Consider the following 22,517-nt stretch of genomic DNA (forward strand, 5'->3'; position numbering starts at 1 on the left):
CTAGATTATCGAATCGGACGCAAAACTGATACTTAATTGTAACGTTCATGGGGACCTAATGAAGATGGAACACTCAAATTGCGTCCCGATTAAATACATCGTCCTCCAGCCGACGTGTCTCCATGGGTATATTGCTGCCTCAGACACCTTATGGTCGTTCTCCTGTGAGTCCAGATTTTCGAATCGGACGCAAAATTGATAGTTAATTGTTACGTTCAGGGCAACCTAATGACGATGGAATACTCAAATTGCGTCCCGATTCAATTCATCGTCTTCCAGCCGACATGTCTCCATGGGTCTATTGCTGCCTCTGGCACCTTATGGTCGGTCTCCTTTGAGTCTAGATTTTCGAATCGAACGCAAAACTGATAGTTAATTTTAACGTACAGGGCCTCCTAATGACGATGGAAAACTCAAATTGCGTCCCGATTCAATACATCGTCCTCCAGCCGACTTGTCTCCATGGGTCAATGCTGCCTCGGGCACCTTATGGTCGTTCTCCTGTGAGTCTAGATTATCGAATCGTACGCAAAACTGATAGTTAATAGAAACGGTCAATGGCTCCTAATGACGATGGAACACCCAAATGGCGTCCCGATTCAATACATCGTCCTCCAGCTGACTTGTCTCCATGGGTCTATTGCTGCCTCGGGCACCTTATGGTCGTTCTATGTGAGTCTAGATTTTCGAATCGAACGCAAAACTGATAGTTAATTGTAACGTTCAGGGCCTCCGAATGACGATGGAACACGCAATTGCGTCCCGATTCAATGCATCGTCCTCCAGCCGACTTGTCTCCATGGGTCTATAGCTGCTTCAGGCACCTAATGGTCGCTCTCCTGTGAGTCTAGATTATCGAGTCGTACGCAAAACTGATAGTTAATTGCAACGTTCAGGGCCTCCTAGTGACGATGGAACACTCAAATTGCGTCCCGATTCAATACATCGTCCTCCAGCCGACTTGTCTCCATGGGTCTATTGCTGCCTAGGGCACCTTATGGTCGTTCTCCTGTGAATCTAGATTACCGAATCGGACGCCAAACTGATAGTTAATTGAAACGATCAGGGGCTCCTAATGACGATGGAACACTCAAATGCCGTCCCGTTTCAATACATCGTCCTCCAGCCGACTTGTCTCCATGGGTCTATTGCTGCTCGGGCACCTTATGGTCGTTCTCCTGTGAGTCTAGATTATCGAATTGGACGCAAAACTGATAGTTAATTGAAACGATCAGGGGCTCATAATGACGATGGAACACTCAAATTGCGTCCCGATTCAATAGATCGTCCTCCAGACGACTTGTCTCGATGGGTCTATTGCTGCCTCAAGCACCTTATGGTCGTTCTTCTGTGAGTCTAGATTATCGAATCGGACGCCAAACTGATAGTTAATTGTAACGTTCAGGGCCTCCTAATGTCGATGGAACACTCAAATTGCGTCCCGATTCATTACATCGTCTTCCAGCCGACTTGCCTCCATGGGTCTATTGCTGCCTCGGGCACCTTATGGTCGCTCTCCTGTGAGTCTAGATTATCGAATCGTACGCAAAACTGAAAGTTAATTGCAACGTTCAGGGCCTCCTAATGACGATGGAACACTCAAATTGCGGCCCGATTCAATACATCGTCCTAAAGCCGACTTATCTCCATGGGTCTACTGCTGCCTCGGGCACCATATGGTCGTTCTCCTGTGAATTTAGATTATCGAATCAGACGCAAAACTGATAGTTAATTGAAACGTTCTGGGCCTCCTAACGACGATAGAACACTCAAATTGTGTCCCGATTCAATACATCGTCCTCCAGCCGACTTGTCTAAATAAGTCTATTGCTGCTCGGGCACCTTATGGTCGTTCTCCTGTGAATTTAGATTATCGAATCGGACGCAAAACTGATAGTTAATTGAAACGATCAGGGGCTCCTAATGACGATGCAACACTCAAATTGCGTTCCGATTCAATACATCGTCTTCCAGCCGATTTGTCTCCATGGGTCTATTGCTGCCTCGGGCACCTTATGGTCTCTCTCCTGTGAGTCTAGATTATCGAATCGTACGCAAAACTGATAGTTAATTGCAACGTTCAGGGCCTCCTAATGACGAAGGAACACTCAAATTGCGTCCCGATTCAATACATCGTCCTCCAGCCGACTTGTCTCCATGGGTCTACTGCTGCCTCGGGCACCTAATGGTCGTTGTCCTATGAGTCTAGATTATCGAATCGTACGCAAAACTGATAGTTAATTGCAACGTTCAGGGCCTCCTAATGACGATGGAACACTCAAATTGCGTCCCGATTCAATACATCGTCCTCCAGCCGACTTGTCTCCATGGGTCTAGTGCTGCCTCGGGAACCTTATGGTCGTTCTCCTGTGAGTCTAGATTATCGAATCGGACGCCAAACTGATAGTTAATTGTAACGTTCATGGCCTCCTAATGACGATGGAACACTCAAATTGCGTCCCGATTCAATACATCGTCCTCCAGCCGACTTGTCTCCATGGGTCTACTGCTGCCTCGGGCACCATATGGTCGCTCTCCTGTGAGTCTATATTATCGAATCGTACGCAAAACTGATAGTTAACTGCAACGTTCTGGGCCTCCTAATGACGATGGAACACTCAAATTGCGTCCCGATTCAATACATCGTCCTCCAGCCGACTTGTCTCCATGGGTCTATTGCTGCCTCGGGCACCTTATGGTCGCTCTCCTGTGAGTCTAGATTATCGAATCGTACGCAAAACTGATAGTTAATTGCAACGTTCAAGCCTCCTAATGACGATGGAACACTCAAATTGCGTCCTGATTCAATACGTCGTCCTCCAACCGACTTGGCTCCATGGGTCTACTGCTGCCGCGGGAACCTAATGGTCGTTCTCCTGTGAGTCTAGATTTTCGAATCGGACGCAAAACTGATAGTTAATTGTAACGTTCAGAGCCACCTAGTGACCATGGAACACTCAAATTTCGTCCCGATTCAACACATCGTCCTCCAGCCGACTGGTCTCCATGGGTCTATTGCTGCCTCGGGCACCTTATGGTCGTTCTCCTGTGAGCCTAGATTATCGGACGCAAAACTCATACTTAATTGTAACGTTCAGAGCCACCTAGTGACCATGGAACACTCAAATTGCGTCCTGATTCAATACATCGTCCTTCAGCCGACTTGTCTCCATGGGTCTATTGCTGCCTCGGTCACCTTATGGTCGCTCTCCTGTGAGTCTAGATTATCGAATCGGACGCAAAACTGATAGTTAATTGTAACGTTCATGGCTTCCTAATGACGATGGAACACTCAAATTGCGTCCCGATTCAATACATCGTCCTCCAGCCGACATTTTTCCATGTGTCTATTTCTGCCTCGGGCACCTTATGGTCGTTCTCCTGTGAGTCTAGATTATCGAATCGGACGCAAAACTGATTGTTATTTGCAGCGTTCAGGGCCTCCCAATGACGATGGAACACTCAAATTGCGGCCCGATTCAATACATCGTCCTAAAGCCGACTTATCTCCATGGGTCTACTGCTGCCTCGGGCACCTTATGGTCGTTCTCCTGTGAATTTAGATTATCGAATCGGACGCAAAACTGATAGTTAATTGAAACGTTCTGGGCCTCCTAACGACGATAGAACACTCAAATTGCGTCCCGATTCAATACATCGTCCTCCAGCCGACTTGTCTAAATAGGTCTACTGCTGCTCGGGCACCTTATGGTCGTTCTCCTGTGAATTTAGATTATCGAATCGGACGCAAAACTGATAGTTAATTGAAACGATCAGGGGCTCCTAATGACGATGCAACACTCAAATTGCGTCCCGATTCAATACATCGTCCCTCCAGCCGACTTGTCTCCATGGGTCTATTGCGGCCTCGGGCACCTTCTTTTCGTTCTCTTGTGAGTCTAGATTTTCGAATCGAACGCAAAACTGATAGTTAATTGTAACGTTCAGGGACTCCGAATGACGATGGAACACTAAAATTGCGTCCCAATTCAATACATCGTCCTCCAGCCGACATAACTCCATGGGTCTATTGCTGCCTCGGGCAGCTTGTGGTCGGTCTCCTGTGAGTCTAGATTTTCGAATCGGACGCAAAACAGATAGTTAATTGTAACGTTCAGGGCCTCCTAATGACGATGGAACACTTAAATTGCGTCCTGATTCAATACACCACCCTCTAGCGGACTTGTGTCCATGGGTCTATTGCTGCCTCGGGCATCTTATGGTCGTTCTCCTGTGAGTCTAGATTATCGAATCGGACGCAAAACTGATAGTTAATTGTAACGTTCAGGGCCTCCTAGTGACCATGGAACACTCAAATTGCGTCCCGATTCAATATATCGTCCTCCTGCCGACTTCTTTCCATGTGTCTATTGCTGCCTTGGGCACCTTATGGTCGTTCTCCTGTGAGTCTAGATTATCGAATCGGACGCAAAACTGATAGTTAATTGTAACGTTCAGGGCCTCCTAATGACGATGGAACACTCAAATTGCGTCCCGATTCAATACATCGTCCTCCAGCCGACTTGTCTCCATGGGTCTATTGCTGCCTGTAGCACCTTACGGTCGTTCTCCTGTGACTCTAGATTATTGAATCGGACGTCAAACTGATAGTTAATGTAACGTTCAGGGCCTCCTAATGACGAAGGAACACTCGAATTGCGTCCCTGTTCAATACATCGTCTTCCAGCCCACTTGTCTCCATGGGTCTACTGCTGCCTCGGGCACCTTATGGTCGCTCTCCGGTGAGGCTAGATTATCGAATCGGACGCAAAACTGATACTTAATTGTAACGTTCATGGGGACCTAATGAAGATGGAACACTCAAATTGCGTCCCGATTAAATACATCGTCCTCCAGCCGACGTGTCTCCATGGGTATATTGCTGCCTCAGACACCTTATGGTCGTTCTCCTGTGAGTCCAGATTTTCGAATCGGACGCAAAATTGATAGTTAATTGTTACGTTCAGGGCAACCTAATGACGATGGAATACTCAAATTGCGTCCCGATTCAATTCATCGTCTTCCAGCCGACATGTCTCCATGGGTCTATTGCTGCCTCTGGCACCTTATGGTCGGTCTCCTTTGAGTCTAGATTTTCGAATCGAACGCAAAACTGATAGTTAATTTTAACGTACAGGGCCTCCTAATGACGATGGAAAACTCAAATTGCGTCCCGATTCAATACATCGTCCTCCAGCCGACTTGTCTCCATGGGTCAATGCTGCCTCGGGCACCTTATGGTCGTTCTCCTGTGAGTCTAGATTATCGAATCGTACGCAAAACTGATAGTTAATAGAAACGATCAATGGCTCCTAATGACGATGGAACACCCAAATGGCGTCCCGATTCAATACATCGTCCTCCAGCTGACTTGTCTCCATGGGTCTATTGCTGCCTCGGGCACCTTATGGTCGTTCTATGTGAGTCTAGATTTTCGAATCGAACGCAAAACTGATAGTTAATTGTAACGTTCAGGGCCTCCGAATGACGATGGAACACGCAATTGCGTCCCGATTCAATGCATCGTCCTCCAGCCGACTTGTCTCCATGGGTCTATAGCTGCTTCAGGCACCTAATGGTCGCTCTCCTGTGAGTCTAGATTATCGAGTCGTACGCAAAACTGATAGTTAATTGCAACGTTCAGGGCCTCCTAGTGACGATGGAACACTCAAATTGCGTCCCGATTCAATACATCGTCCTCCAGCCGACTTGTCTCCATGGGTCTATTGCTGCCTAGGGCACCTTATGGTCGTTCTCCTGTGAATCTAGATTACCGAATCGGACGCCAAACTGATAGTTAATTGAAACGATCAGGGGCTCCTAATGACGATGGAACACTCAAATGCCGTCCCGTTTCAATACATCGTCCTCCAGCCGACTTGTCTCCATGGGTCTATTGCTGCTCGGGCACATTATGGTCGTTCTCCTGTGAGTCTAGATTATCGAATTGGACGCAAAACTGATAGTTAATTGAAACGATCAGGGGCTCATAATGACGATGGAACACTCAAATTGCGTCCCGATTCAATAGATCGTCCTCCAGACGACTTGTCTCGATGGGTCTATTGCTGCCTCAAGCACCTTATGGTCGTTCTTCTGTGAGTCTAGATTATCGAATCGGACGCCAAACTGATAGTTAATTGTAACGTTCAGGGCCTCCTAATGTCGATGGAACACTCAAATTGCGTCCCGATTCATTACATCGTCTTCCAGCCGACTTGCCTCCATGGGTCTATTGCTGCCTCGGGCACCTTATGGTCGCTCTCCTGTGAGTCTAGATTATCGAATCGTACGCAAAACTGAAAGTTAATTGCAACGTTCAGGGCCTCCTAATGACGATGGAACACTCAAATTGCGGCCCGATTCAATACATCGTCCTAAAGCCGACTTATCTCCATGGGTCTACTGCTGCCTCGGGCACCATATGGTCGTTCTCCTGTGAATTTGGATTATCGAATCAGACGCAAAACTGATAGTTAATTGAAACGTTCTGGGCCTCCTAACGACGATAGAACACTCAAATTGTGTCCCGATTCAATACATCGTCCTCCAGCCGACTTGTCTAAATAAGTCTATTGCTGCTCGGGCACCTTATGGTCGTTCTCCTGTGAATTTAGATTATCGAATCGGACGCAAAACTGATAGTTAATTGAAACGATCAGGGGCTCCTAATGACGATGCAACACTCAAATTGCGTCCCGATTCAATACATCGTCCCTCCAGCCGACTTGTCTCCATGGGTCTGTTGCGGCCTCGGGCACCTACTTTTCGTTCTCTTGTGAGTCTAGATTTTCGAATCGAACGCAAAACTGATAGTTAATTGTAACGTTCAGGGACTCCGAATGACGATGGAACACTCAAATTGCGTCCCGATTCAATACATCGTCCTCCAGCCGACATAACTCCATGGGTCTATTGCTGCCTCGGGCAGCTTGTGGTCGGTCTCCTGTGAGTCTAGATTTTCGAATCGGACGCAAAACTGATAGTTAATTGTAACGTTCAGGGCCTCCTAATGACGATGGAACACTTAAATTGCGTCCTGATTCAATACACCATCCTCTAGCGGACTTGTGTCCATGGGTCTATTGCTGCCTCGGGCACCTTATGGTCGTTCTCCTGTGAGTCTAGATTATCGAATCGGACGCAAAACTGATAGTTAATTGTAACGTTCAGGGCCTCCTAGTGACCATGGAACACTCAAATTGCGTCCCGATTCAATACAGCGTCCTCCAGGCGACTTGTTTCCATGGGTCTATTGCTGCCTCGGGCACCTTATGGTCGTTCTCCTGTGAGTCTAGATTATCGAATCGGACGCAAAACTGATAGTTAATTGTAACGTTCAGGGCCTCCTAATGCGGATGGAACACTCAAATTGCGTCCCGATTCAATACATCGTCCTCCAGCCGACTTGTCTCCATGGGTCTTTTGCTGCCTGGAGCACCTTACGGTCGTTCTCCTGTGACTCTAGATTATTGAATCGGACGTCAAACTGATAGTTAATGTAACGTTCAGGGCCTCCTAATGACGAAGGAACACTCGAATTGCGTCCCTGTTCAATACATCGTCTTCCAGCCCACTTGTCTCCATGGGTCTACTGCTGCCTCGGGCACCTTATGGTCGCTTTTCGGTGAGGCTAGATTATCGAATCGGACGCAAAACTGATACTTAATTGTAACGTTCACGGACTCCTAATGACGATGGAACACTCAAATTGCGTCCCGATTAAATACATCGTCCTCCAGCCGACGTGTCTCCATGGGTATATTGCTGCCTCAGACACCTTATGGTCGTTCTCCTGTGAGTCCAGATTTTCGAATCGGACGCAAAACTGATAGTTAATTGTTACGTTCAGAGCATCCTAATGACGATGGAACACTCAAATTGCGGCCCGATTCAATACATCGTCCTCCAGCCGACATGTCTCCATGGGTCTATTGCTGCCTCGGGCAGCTTGTGGTCGGTCTCCTGTGAGTCTAGATTTTCGAATCGGACGCAAAACTGATAGTTAATTGTAACGTTCAGGGCCTCCTAATGACGATGGAACACTTAAATTGCGTCCTGATTCAATACACCATCCTCTAGCGGACTTGTGTCCATGGGTCTATTGCTGCCTCGGGCACCTTATGGTCGTTCTCCTGTGAGTCTAGATTATCGAATCGGACGCAAAACTGATAGTTAATTGTAACGTTCAGGGCCTCCTAGTGACCATGGAACACTCAAATTGCGTCCCGATTCAATACATCGTCCTCCAGGCGACTTGTTTCCATGGGTCTATTGCTGCCTCGGGCACCTCATGGTCGTTCTCCTGTGAGTCTAGTTTATCGAATCGGACGCAAAACTGATAGTTAATTGTAACGTTCAGGGCCTCCTAATGACGATGGAACACTCAAATTGCGTCCCGATTCAATACATCGTCCTCCAGCCGACTTGTATCCATGGGTCTTTTGCTGCCTGGAGCACCTTACGGTCGTTCTCCTGTGACTCTAGAGTATTGAATCGGACGTCAAACTGATAGTTAATGTAACGTTCAGGGCCTCCTAATGACGAAGGAACACTCGAATTGCGTCCCTGTTCAATACATCGTCTTCCAGCCCACTTGGCTCCATGGGTCTACTGCTGCCTCGGGCACCTTATGGTCGCTCTCCGGTGAGGCTAGATTATCGAATCGGACGCAAAACTGATACTTAATTGTAACGTTCATGGACTCCTAATGACGATGGAACACTCAAATTGCGTCCCGATTAAATACATCGTCCTCCAGCCGACGTGTCTCCATGGGTATATTGCTGCCTCAGACACCTTATGGTCGTTCTCCTGTGTGTCTAGATTTTCGAATCGAACGCAAAACAGATAGTTAATTGTAACGTTCAGGGCCTCCGAATGACGATGGAACACTCAAATTGCGTCCCGATTCCATAGATCGTCCTCCAGCCGACTTGTCTCCATGGGTCTATAGCTGCCTCTGGCACCTAATGGTCGTTCTCCTGTGAATCTAGATTACCGAATCGGACGCCAAACTGATAGTTAATTGAAACGATCAGGGGCTCCTAATGACGATGGAACACTCAAATGCCGTCCCGTTTCAATACATCGTCCTTCAGCCGACTTGTCTCCATGGGTCTATTGCTGCCTCGGGCACCTTATGGTCGTTCTCTGTGAGTCTAGATTTTCGAATCGAACGCAAAACAGATAGTTAATTGTAACGTTCAGGGCCTCCGAATGACGATGGAACACCCAATTGCGTCCCGATTCAATACATCGTCCTCCAGCCGACTTGTCTCCATGGGTCTATAGCTGCCTCAGGCACCTAATGGTCGTTCTCCTGTGAATCTAGATTACCGAATCGGACGCCAAACTGATAGTTAATTGAAACGATCAGGGGCTCCTAATGACGATGGAACACTCAAATGCCGTCCCGTTTCAATACATCGTCCTTCAGCCGACTTGTCTCCATGGGTCTATTGCTGCTCGGGCACCTTATGGTCGTTCACCTGTGAGCCTAGATTATCGAATTGGACGCAAAACTGATAGTTAATTGAAACGATCAGGGGCTCATAATGACGATGGAACACTCAAATTGCGTCCCGATTCCATAGATCGTCCTCCAGCCGACTTGTCTCGATGGGTCTATTGCTGCCTCAAGCACCTTATGGTCGTTCTTCTGTGAGTCTAGATTATCAAATCGGACGCCAAACTGATAGTTAATTGTAACGTTCAGGGCCACCTAATGTCGATGGAACACTCAAATTGCGTCCCGATTCAATACATCATCTTCCAGCCGACTTGTCTCCATGGGTCTATTGCTGCCTCGGGCACCTTATGGTCGCTCTCCTGTGAGTCTAGATTATAGAATCGTACGCAAAACTGATAGTTAATTGCAACGTTCAGGGCGTCCTAATGTCGATGGAACACTCAAATTGCGTCCCGATTCAATACATCGTCCTCCAGCCGACTTGTCTCCATGGGTCTATTGCTGCCTCGGGCACCTTATGGTCGCTCTCCTGTGAGTCTACATTATCGAATCGTACGCAAAACTGATAGTTAATTGTAACGTTCAGGGCCTCCTAATGACGATGGAACTCTCAAATTGCGTCCTGATTCAATACATCGTCCTCCAACCGACTTGGCTCCATGGGTCTACTGCTGCCTCGGGCACCTTATGGTCGTTCTCCTGTGAGTCTAGATTTTCGAATCGGACGCAAAACTGATAGTTAATTGTAACGTTCATAGCCACCTAGTGACCATGGACACTCAAATTGCGTCCTGATTCAATAGATCGTCCTCCAGCCGACTGGTCTCCATGGGTCTATTGCTGCATCGGGCACCTTATGGTCGTTCTCCTGTGAGCCTAGATTATCGGACGCAAAACTCATACTTAATTGTAACGTTCACGGTCTCCTAATGACGAAGGAACACTCAAAATGCGTCCCGATTCGATACATCGTCCTCCAGCCGACTTGTCTCCATGGGTCTATTGCTGCCTCGGGCACCTTATGGTCGTTCTCCTGTGAGTCTAGATTTTCGAATCGGACGCAAAACTGATAGTTAATTGTAACGTTCACGGCCTCCTAATGACGATGGAACACTCAAATTGCGTCCCGATTCAATACATCGTCCTCCAGCCGACTTGTCTCCATGGGTCTATTGCTGCCTCGGGCACCTTATGGTCGTTCTCCTGTGAGTCCAGATTATCGAATCGGACGCAAAACTGATAGTTAATTGTAACGTTCAGGGCCTCCTAGTGACGATGGAACACTCAGATTGCGTCCCGATTCAATACATCGTCCTCCACCCGACTGGTCTCCATTGGTCTATTGCTGCCTTGGGCACCTTATGGTCGTACTCCTGTGAGCCTAGATTATCGGACGCAAAACTCATACTTAATTGTAACGTTCACGGTCCCCTAATGACAATGGAACACTCAAATTGCGTCCCGATTCAATACTTCGTCCTCCAACCGACTTGTCTCCATGGGTCTGTTGCTGCCTCGGGCACCTTATGGTCGTTCTCCTGTGAGTCTAGATTATCGAATCGGACGCAAAACTGATAGTTAATTGTAACGTTAACGGCCACCTAATGACGATGGAACACTCAGATTGCGTCCCGATTCAATACATCGTCCTCCAGGGGACATAACTCCATGGGTCTATTGCTGCCTCGGGCAGCTTGTGGTCGGTCTCCTGTGAGTCAAGATTTTCGAATCGGACGCAAAACTGATAGTTAATTGTAACGTTCAGGGCCTCCTAGTGACCATGGAACACTCAAATTGCGTCCCGATTCAATACATCGTCCTCCAGCCGACTTGTTTCCATGGGTCTATTGCTGCCTCGGGCACCTTATGGTCGTTCTCCTGTGAGTCTAGATTATCGAATGGGACGCAAAACTGATACTTAATTGTAACGTTCAGGGCCTCCTAATGACGATGGAACACTAAAATTGCGTCCCGATTCAATACATCGTCCTCCAGGGGACATAACTCCATGGGTCTATTGCTGCCTCGGGCAGCTTGTGGTCGGTCTCCTGTGAGTCTAGATTTTCGAATCGGACGCAAAACTGATAGTTAATTGTAACGTTCAGGGCCTCCTAGTGACCATGGAACACTCAAATTGCGTCCCGTTTCAATACATCGTCCTCTAGCCGACTTGTTTCCATGGGTCTATTGCTGCCTCGGGCACCTTTTGGTCGTTCTCCTGTGAGTCTAGATTATCGAATCGGACGCAAAGCTGATAGTTAATTGTAACGTTCAGGGCCTCTTAATGACGATGGAACACTCAAATTGCGTCCCGATTCAATACATCGTCCTCCAGCCGACTTGTCTCCATGGGTCTATTGCTGCCTGGAGCACCTTACGGTCGTTCTCCTTTGACTCTAGATTATTGAATCGGACGTCAAACTGATAGTTAATGTAACGTTCAGGGCCTCCTAATGACGAAGGAACACTCGAATTGCGTCCCGATTCAATACATCGTCTTCCAGACGACTTGTCTCCATGGGTCTATTGCGGCCTCGGGCACCTTCTTTTCGTTCTCTTGTGAGTCTAGATTTTCGAATCGAACGCAAAACTGATAGTTAATTGTAACGTTCAGGGACTCCGAATGACGATGGAACACTCAAATTGCGTCCCGATTCAATACATCATCCTCTAGCAGACTTGTCTCCATGGGTCTATTGCTGCCTCGGGCACCTTATGGTCGTTCTCTGTGAGTCTAGATTTTCGAATCGAACGCAAAACTGATAGTTAATTGTAACGTTCAGGGCGTCCTAATGACGATGGAACACCCAATTGCGTCCCGATTCAATACATCGTCCTCCAGCCGACTTGTCTCCATGGGTCTATTGCTGCCTGGAGCACCTAACGGTCGTTCTCCTGTGACTCTAAATTTATGAATCGGACGTCAAACTGATAGTTAATGTAACGTTCAGGGCCTCCTAATGACGAAGGAACACTCGAATTGCGTCCCGATTCAATACATCGTCTTCCAGCCCACTTGTCTCCATGGGTCTACTGCTGCCTAGGGCACCTTATGGTCGCTCTCCGGTGAGGCTAGATTATCGAATCGGACGCAAAACTGGTACTTAATTGTAACGTTCATGGACTCCTAATGACGATGGAACACTCAAATTGCGTCCCGATTCCATACATCGTCCTCCAGCCGACGTGTCTCCATGGGTATATTGCTGCCTCAGACACCTTATGGTCGTTCTCCTGTGATTCCGGATTTTCGAATCGGACGCAAAATTGATAGTTAATTGTTACGTTCAGGGCATCCTAATGACGATGGAACACTCAAATTGCGTCCCGATTCAATACATCTTCCTCCAGCCGACATGTCTCCATGGGGCTATTGCTGCCTCGGGCACCTTATAGTCGGTCTCCTGTGAGTCTAGATTTCCGAATCGAACGCAAAACTGATAGTTAATTGTAACGTACAGGGGCTCCTAATGACGATGGAAAACTCAAATTGCGTCCCGATTCAATACATCGTCCTCCAGCCGACTTGTCTCCATGGGTCAATGCTGCCTCGGGCACCTTATGGTCGTTCTCCTGTGAGTCTAGATTATCGAATCGTACGCAAAACTGATAGTTAATAGAAACTATCAGGGGCTCCTAATGACGATGGAACACTCAAATGGCGTCCCGATTTAATACATCGTCCTCCAGCTGACTTGTCTCCATGGGTCTATTGCTGCCTCGGGCACCTTATGGTCGTCCTCTGTTAGTCTAGATTTTCCAATCGAACGCAAAACTGATAGTTAATTGTAACGTTCAGGGCCTCCGAATGACGATGGAACACCCAATTGCGTCCCGATTCAATACATCGTCCTCCAGCCGACTTGTCTCCATGGGTCTATTGCTGCCTCGGGCACCTAATGGTCGCCCACCTGTGAGTCTAGATTATCGAGTCGTACGCAAAACTGATAATTAATTGCAACGTTCAGGGCCTCCTAATGACGATGGAACACTCAAATTGCGTCCCGATTCAATAGATCGTCCTCCAGCCGACTTGTCTCGATGGGTCTATTGCTGCCTCGGGCACCTTATGTTCGTTCTCCTGTGAGTCTAGATTATCGAATCGGACGCCAAACTGATAGTTAATTGTAACGTTCAGGGCCTCCTAATGTCGATGGAACACTCAAATTTCGTCCCGATTCAATACATCGTCTTCCAGCCGACTTGGCTCCATGGGTCTATTGCTGCCTCGGGCACCTTATGGTCGCTCTCCTGTGAGACTAGATTATAGAATCGTACGTAAAACTGATAGTTAATTGCAACGTTCAGGGCGTCCTAATGACGGTGGAACACTCAAATTGCGTCCCGATTCAATACATCGTCCTCCAGCCGACTTGTCTCCATGGGTCTATTGCTGCCACGGGCACCTCAATGTCGTTCTCCTGTGAGTCTAGATTATCGAATGGGACGCAAAACTGATGGTTAATTGTAACGTTCAGGGCCTTGTAATGTCGATGGAACACTCAAATGGCGTCCCGATTCAATACATCGTCCTCCAGCCGACTTGTCTCCATGGGTCTATTGCTGCCACGGGCACCTCATGGTCGTTCTCCTGTGAGTCTAGATTATCGAATGGAACGCAAAACTGATACTTAATTGTAACGTTCAGGGCCTCTGAATGACGATGGAACACTCAAATTGCGTCCCGATTCAATACATCGTCCTCCAGCCGACTTGTCTCCATGGGTCTATTGCTGCCACGGGCACCTCACGGTCGTTCTCCTGTGAGTCTAGATTATCGAATGGGACGCAAAACTGATACTTAATTGTAACGTTCAGGGCCTTGTAATGTCGATGGACCACTCAAATGGCGTCCCGACTCAATACATCGTCTTCCAGCCGACTTGCCTCCATGGGTCTATTGCTGCTCGGGCACCTTATGGTCGTTCTCCTGTGAGTCTAGATTATCGAATGGGACGAAAAACTGATACTTAATTGTAACGTTCAGGGCCTCCTAATGACGATGGAACACTAAAATTGCGTCCCGATTCAATACATCGTCCTCCAGCCGACATAACTCCATGGGTCTATTGCTGCCTCGGGCAGCTTGTGGTCGGTCTCCTGTGAGTCTTGATTTTCGAATCGGACGTAAAACTGATAGTTAATTGTAACGTTCAGGGCCTCCTAATGACGATGGAACACTTAAATTGCGTCCTGATTCAATACATCATCCTCCAGCTGACTTATCTCCATGGGTTTATTGCTGCCTCGGGCACCCTATGGTCGTTCTTCTGTGACTCTAGTTTATTGAATCGGACGTCAAACTGATAGTTAATGTAACGTTCAGGGACTCCTAATGACGAAGGAACACTCGAATTGCGCCCCGATTCAATACATCGTCTTCCAGCCCATTTGTCTCCATGGGTCTACTGCTGCCTCGGGCACCTTATGGTCGCTCTCCGGTGAGGCTAGATTACCGAATCGGACGCAAAACTGATACTTAATTGCAACGTTCATGGACTCCTAATGACGATGGAACACTCAAATTGCGTCCCGATTCCATACATCGTCCTCCAGCCGACGTGTTTCCATGGGTATATTGCTGCCTCAGACACCTTATGGTCGTTCTCCTGTGAGTCCAGATTTTCGAATCGGACGCAAAACTGATAGTTAATTGTTACGTTCAGGGCATCCTAATGACGATGGAACACTCAAATTGCGTCCCGATTCAATACGTCGTCCTCCAGCCGACATGTCTCCATGGGTCTATTGCTGCCTCGGGCGCCTTATGGTCGTTCTCCTGTGAGTCTAGATTTTCGATTCGAACGCAAATTGATAGTTAATTGTAACGTACAGGGGCTCCTAATGACGATGGAAATCTCAAATTGCGTCCCGATTCAATACATCGTCCTCCAGCCGACTTGTCTCCATGGGTCAATGCTGCCTCGGGCACCTTATGGTCGTTCTCCTGTGGGTCTAGATTATCGAATCGGACGCAAAACTATTAGTTAATTGAAACGATCAGGGGCTCCTAATGACGATGGAACACTCAAATGGCGTCCAGATTCAATACATCGTCCTCCAGCCGACTTGTCTCCATGCGTCAATTGCTGCCTCGGGCACCTTATGTTTGTTCTCCTGTGAGTCTAGATTATGGAATCGGACGCAAAACTGATAGTTAATTGAAACGATCAGGGGCTCCTAATGACGATGGAACACTCAAATGGCGTCCCGATTCAATACATCGTCCTCCAGCCGACTGGTCTCCATGGGTCTATTGCTGCCTCGGGCACCTTATGGTCGTTCTCCTGTGAGTCTAGATTATCGAATGGGACGAAAAACTGATACTTAATTGTAAAGTTCAGGGCCTCCTAATGACGATGGAACACTAAAATTGCGTCCCGATTCAATACATCGTCCTCCAGCCGACATAAATCCATGGGTCTATTGCTGCCTCGGGCAGCTTGTGGTCGGTCTCCTGTGAGTCTAGATTTTCGAATCGGACGCAAAACTGATGGTTAATTGTAACGTTCAGGGCCTCCTAATGACGATGGAACACTTAAATCGCGTCCTGATTCAATACATCATCCTCCAGCTGACTTGTCTCCATGGGTCTATTGCTGCCTCGGGCACCTTATGGTCGTTCTCCTGTGAATCTAGATTATCGAATCGGACGCAAAACTGATAGTTAATTGTAACGTTCAGGGCCTCCTAGTGACCATGGAACACTCAAATTGCGTCCCGATTCAATACAGCGTCCTCCAGGCGACTTGTTTCCATGGGTCTATTGCTGCCTCGGGCACCTTATGGTCGTTCTCCTGTGAGTCTAGATTATCGAATCGGACGCAAAACTGATAGTTAATTGTAACGTTCAGGGCCTCCTAATGCGGATGGAACACTCAAATTGCGTCCCGATTCAATACATCGTCCTCCAGCCGACTTGTCTCCATGGGTCTTTTGCTGCCTGGAGCACCTTACGGTCGTTCTCCTGTGACTCTAGATTATTGAATCGGACGTCAAACTGATAGTTAATGTAACGTTCAGGGCCTCCTAATGACGAAGGAACACTCGAATTGCGTCCCTGTTCAATACATCGTCTTCCAGCCCACTTGTCTCCATGGGTCTACTGCTGCCTCGGGCACCTTATGGTCGCTTTTCGGTGAGGCTAGATTATCGAATCGGACGCAAAACTGATACTTAATTGTAACGTTCACGGACTCCTAATGACGATGGAACACTCAAATTGCGTCCCGATTAAATACATCGTCCTCCAGCCGACGTGTCTCCATGGGTATATTGCTGCCTCAGACACCTTATGGTCGTTCTCCTGTGAGTCCAGATTTTCGAATCGGACGCAAAACTGATAGTTAATTGTTACGTTCAGAGCATCCTAATGACGATGGAACACTCAAATTGCGGCCCGATTCAATACATCGTCCTCCAGCCGACATGTCTCCATGGGTCTATTGCTGCCTCGGGCAGCTTGTGGTCGGTCTCCTGTGAGTCTAGATTTTCGAATCGGACGCAAAACTGATAGTTAATTGTAACGTACAGGGCCTCCTAATGACGATGGAACACTTAAATTGCGTCCTGATTCAATACACCATCCTCTAGCGGACTTGTGTCCATGGGTCTATTGCTGCCTCGGGCACCTTATGGTCGTTCTCCTGTGAGTCTAGATTATCGAATCGGACGCAAAACTGATAGTTAATTGTAACGTTCAGGGCCTCCTAGTGACCATGGAACACTCAAATTGCGTCCCGATTCAATACATCGTCCTCCAGGCGACTTGTTTCCATGGGTCTATTGCTGCCTCGGGCACCTCATGGTCGTTCTCCTGTGAGTCTAGTTTATCGAATCGGACGCAAAACTGATAGTTAATTGTAACGTTCAGGGCCTCCTAATGACGATGGAACACTCAAATTGCGTCCCGATTCAATACATCGTCCTCCAGCCGACTTGTCTCCATGTGTCTTTTGCTGCCTGGAGCACCTTACGGTCGTTCTCCTGTGACTCTAGAGTATTGAATCGGACGTCAAACTGATAGTTAATGTAACGTTCAGGGCCTCCTAATGACGAAGGAACACTCGAATTGCGTCCCTGTTCAATACATCGTCTTCCAGCCCACTTGGCTCCATGGGTCTACTGCTGCCTCGGGCACCTTATGGTCGCTCTCCGGTGAGGCTAGATTATCGAATCGGACGCAAAACTGATACTTAATTGTAACGTTCATGGACTCCTAATGACGATGGAACACTCAAATTGCGTCCCGATTAAATACATCGTCCTCCAGCCGACGTGTCTCCATGGGTATATTGCTGCCTCAGACACCTTATGGTCGTTCTCCTGTGTGTCTAGATTTTCGAATCGAACGCAAAACAGATAGTTAATTGTAACGTTCAGGGCCTCCGAATGACGATGGAACACTCAAATTGCGTCCCGATTCCATAGATCGTCCTCCAGCCGACTTGTCTCCATGGGTCTATAGCTGCCTCTGGCACCTAATGGTCGTTCTCCTGTGAATCTAGATTACCGAATCGGACGCCAAACTGATAGTTAATTGAAACGATCAGGGGCTCCTAATGACGATGGAACACTCAAATGCCGTCCCGTTTCAATACATCGTCCTTCAGCCGACTTGTCTCCATGGGTCTATTGCTGCCTCGGGCACCTTATGGTCGTTCTCTGTGAGTCTAGATTTTCGAATCGAACGCAAAACAGATAGTTAATTGTAACGTTCAGGGCCTCCGAATGACGATGGAACACCCAATTGCGTCCCGATTCAATACATCGTCCTCCAGCCGACTTGTCTCCATGGGTCTATAGCTGCCTCAGGCACCTAATGGTCGTTCTCCTGTGAATCTAGATTACCGAATCGGACGCCAAACTGATAGTTAATTGAAACGATCAGGGGCTCCTAATGACGATGGAACACTCAAATGCCGTCCCGTTTCAATACATCGTCCTTCAGCCGACTTGTCTCCATGGGTCTATTGCTGCTCGGGCACCTTATGGTCGTTCACCTGTGAGTCTAGATTATCGAATTGGACGCAAAACTGATAGTTAATTGAAACGATCAGGGGCTCATAATGACGATGGAACACTCAAATTGCGTCCCGATTCCATAGATCGTCCTCCAGCCGACTTGTCTCGATGGGTCTATTGCTGCCTCAAGCACCTTATGGTCGTTCTTCTGTGAGTCTAGATTATCAAATCGGACGCCAAACTGATAGTTAATTGTAACGTTCAGGGCCTCCTAATGTCGATGGAACACTCAAATTGCGTCCCGATTCAATACATCATCTTCCAGCCGACTTGTCTCCATGGGTCTATTGCTGCCTCGGGCACCTTATGGTCGCTCTCCTGTGAGTCTAGATTATAGAATCGTACGCAAAACTGATAGTTAATTGCAACGTTCAGGGCGTCCTAATGTCGATGGAACACTCAAAATGCGTCCCGATTCAATACATCGTCCTCCAGCCGACTTGTCTCCATGGGTCTATTGCTGCCTCGGGCACCTTACTGTCGCTCTCCTGTGAGTCTACATTATCGAATCGTACGCAAAACTGATAGTTAATTGTAACGTTCAGGGCCTCCTAATGACGATGGAACTCTCAAATTGCGTCCTGATTCAATACATCGTCCTCTAACCGACTTGGCTCCATGGGTCTACTGCTGCCTCGGGCACCTTATGGTCGTTCTCCTGTGAGTCTAGATTTTCGAATCGGACGCAAAACTGATAGTTAATTGTAACGTTCATAGCCACCTAGTGACCATGGAACACTCAAATTGCGTCCTGATTCAATAGATCGTCCTCCAGCCGACTGGTCTCCATGGGTCTATTGCTGCATCGGGCACCTTATGGTCGTTCTCCTGTGAGCCTAGATTATCGGACGCAAAACTCATACTTAATTGTAACGTTCACGGTCTCCTAATGACGAAGGAACACTCAAAATGCGTCCCGATTCAATACATCGTCCTCCAGCCGACTTGTCTCCATGGGTCTATTGCTGCCTCGGGCACCTTATGGTCGTTCTCCTGTGAGTCTAGAATTTCGAATCGGACGCAAAACTGATAGTTAATTGTAACGTTCACGGCCTCCTAATGACGATGGAACACTCAAATTGCGTCCCGATTCAATACATCGTCCTCCAGCCGACTTGTCTCCATGGGTTTATTGCTGCCTCGGGCACCTTATGGTCGTTCTCCTGTGAGTCCAGATTATCGAATCGGACGCAAAACTGATAGTTAATTGTAACGTTCAGGGCCTCCTAGTGACGATGGAACACTCAGATTGCGTCCCGATTCAATACATCGTCCTCCACCCGACTGGTCTCCATTGGTCTATTGCTGCCTTGGGCACCTTATGGTCGTACTCCTGTGAGCCTAGATTATCGGACGCAAAACTCATACTTAATTGTAACGTTCACGGTCCCCTAATGACAATGGAACACTCAAATTGCGTCCCGATTCAATACTTCGTCCTCCAACCGACTTGTCTCCATGGGTCTGTTGCTGCATCGGGCACCTTATGGTCGTTCTCCTGTGAGTCTAGATTATCGAATCGGACGCAAAACTGATAGTTAATTGTAACGTTAACGGCCACCTAATGACGATGGAACACTCAGATTGCGTCCCGATTCAATACATCGTCCTCCAGGGGACATAACTCCATGGGTCTATTGCTGCCTCGGGCAGCTTGTGGTCGGTCTCCTGTGAGTCAAGATTTTCGAATCGGACGCAAAACTGATAGTTAATTGTAACGTTCAGGGCCTCCTAGTGACCATGGAACACTCAAATTGCGTCCCGATTCAATACATCGTCCTCCAGCCGACTTGTTTCCATGGGTCTATTGCTGCCTCGGGCACCTTATGGTCGTTCTCCTGTGAGTCTAGATTATCGAATGGGACGCAAAACTGATACTTAATTGTAACGTTCAGGGCCTCCTAATGACGATGGAACACTAAAATTGCGTCCCGATTCAATACATCGTCCTCCAGGGGACATAACTCCATGGGTCTATTGCTGCCTCGGGCAGCTTGTGGTCGGTCTCCTGTGAGTCTAGATTTTCGAATCGGACGCAAAACTGATAGTTAATTGTAACGTTCAGGGCCTCCTAGTGACCATGGAACACTCAAATTGCGTCCCGTTTCAATACATCGTCCTCTAGCCGACTTGTTTCCATGGGTCTATTGCTGCCTCGGGCACCTTTTGGTCGTTCTCCTGTGAGTCTAGATTATCGAATCGGACGCAAAGCTGATAGTTAATTGTAACGTTCAGGGCCTCTTAATGACGATGGAACACTCAAATTGCGTCCCGATTCAATACATCGTCCTCCAGCCGACTTGTCTCCATGGGTCTATTGCTGCCTGGAGCACCTTACGGTCGTTCTCCTTTGACTCTAGATTATTGAATCGGACGTCAAACTGATAGTTAATGTAACGTTCAGGGCCTCCTAATGACGAAGGAACACTCGAATTGCGTCCCGATTCAATACATCGTCTTCCAGACGACTTGTCTCCATGGGTCTATTGCGGCCTCGGGCACCTTCTTTTCGTTCTCTTGTGAGTCTAGATTTTCGAATCGAACGCAAAACTGATAGTTAATTGTAACGTTCAGGGACTCCGAATGACGATGGAACACTCAAATTGCGTCCCGATTCAATACATCATCCTCTAGCAGACTTGTCTCCATGGGTCTATTGCTGCCTCGGGCACCTTATGGTCGTTCTCTGTGAGTCTAGATTTTCGAATCGAACGCAAAACTGATAGTTAATTGTAACGTTCAGGGCGTCCTAATGACGATGGAACACCCAATTGCGTCCCGATTCAATACATCGTCCTCCAGCCGACTTGTCTCCATGGGTCTATTGCTGCCTGGAGCACCTAACGGTCGTTCTCCTGTGACTCTAAATTTATGAATCGGACGTCAAACTGATAGTTAATGTAACGTTCAGGGCCTCCTAATGACGAAGGAACACTCGAATTGCGTCCCGATTCAATACATCGTCTTCCAGCCCACTTGTCTCCATGGGTCTACTGCTGCCTAGGGCACCTTATGGTCGCTCTCCGGTGAGGCTAGATTATCGAATCGGACGCAAAACTGATACTTAATTGTAACGTTCATGGACTCCTAATGACGATGGAACACTCAAATTGCGTCCCGATTCCATACATCGTCCTCCAGCCGACGTGTCTCCATGGGTATATTGCTGCCTCAGACACCTTATGGTCGTTCTCCTGTGATTCCGGATTTTCGAATCGGACGCAAAATTGATAGTTAATTGTTACGTTCAGGGCATCCTAATGACGATGGAACACTCAAATTGCGTCCCGATTCAATACATCTTCCTCCAGCCGACATGTCTCCATGGGGCTATTGCTGCCTCGGGCACCTTATAGTCGGTCTCCTGTGAGTCTAGATTTCCGAATCGAACGCAAAACTGATAGTTAATTGTAACGTACAGGGGCTCCTAATGACGATGGAAAACTCAAATTGCGTCCCGATTCAATACATCGTCCTCCAGCCGACTTGTCTCCATGGGTCAATGCTGCCTCGGGCACCTTATGGTCGTTCTCCTGTGAGTCTAGATTATCGAATCGTACGCAAAACTGATAGTTAATAGAAACTATCAGGGGCTCCTAATGACGATGGAACACTCAAATGGCGTCCCGATTTAATACATCGTCCTCCAGCTGACTTGTCTCCATGGGTCTATTGCTGCCTCGGGCACCTTATGGTCGTCCTCTGTGAGTCTAGATTTTCCAATCGAACGCAAAACTGATAGTTAATTGTAACGTTCAGGGCCTCCGAATGACGATGGAACACCCAATTGCGTCCCGATTCAATACATCGTCCTCCAGCCGACTTGTCTCCATGGGTCTATTGCTGCCTCGGGCACCTAATGGTCGCCCACCTGTGAGTCTAGATTATCGAGTCGTACGCAAAACTGATAATTAATTGCAACGTTCAGGGCCTCCTAATGACGATGGAACACTCAAATTGCGTCCCGATTCAATAGATCGTCCTCCAGCCGACTTGTCTCGATGGGTCTATTGCTGCCTCG

This window comes from Schistocerca cancellata, chromosome 2, assembly GCF_023864275.1.
Source record: "Schistocerca cancellata isolate TAMUIC-IGC-003103 chromosome 2, iqSchCanc2.1, whole genome shotgun sequence".
Classification (NCBI taxonomy): domain Eukaryota; kingdom Metazoa; phylum Arthropoda; class Insecta; order Orthoptera; family Acrididae; genus Schistocerca; species Schistocerca cancellata.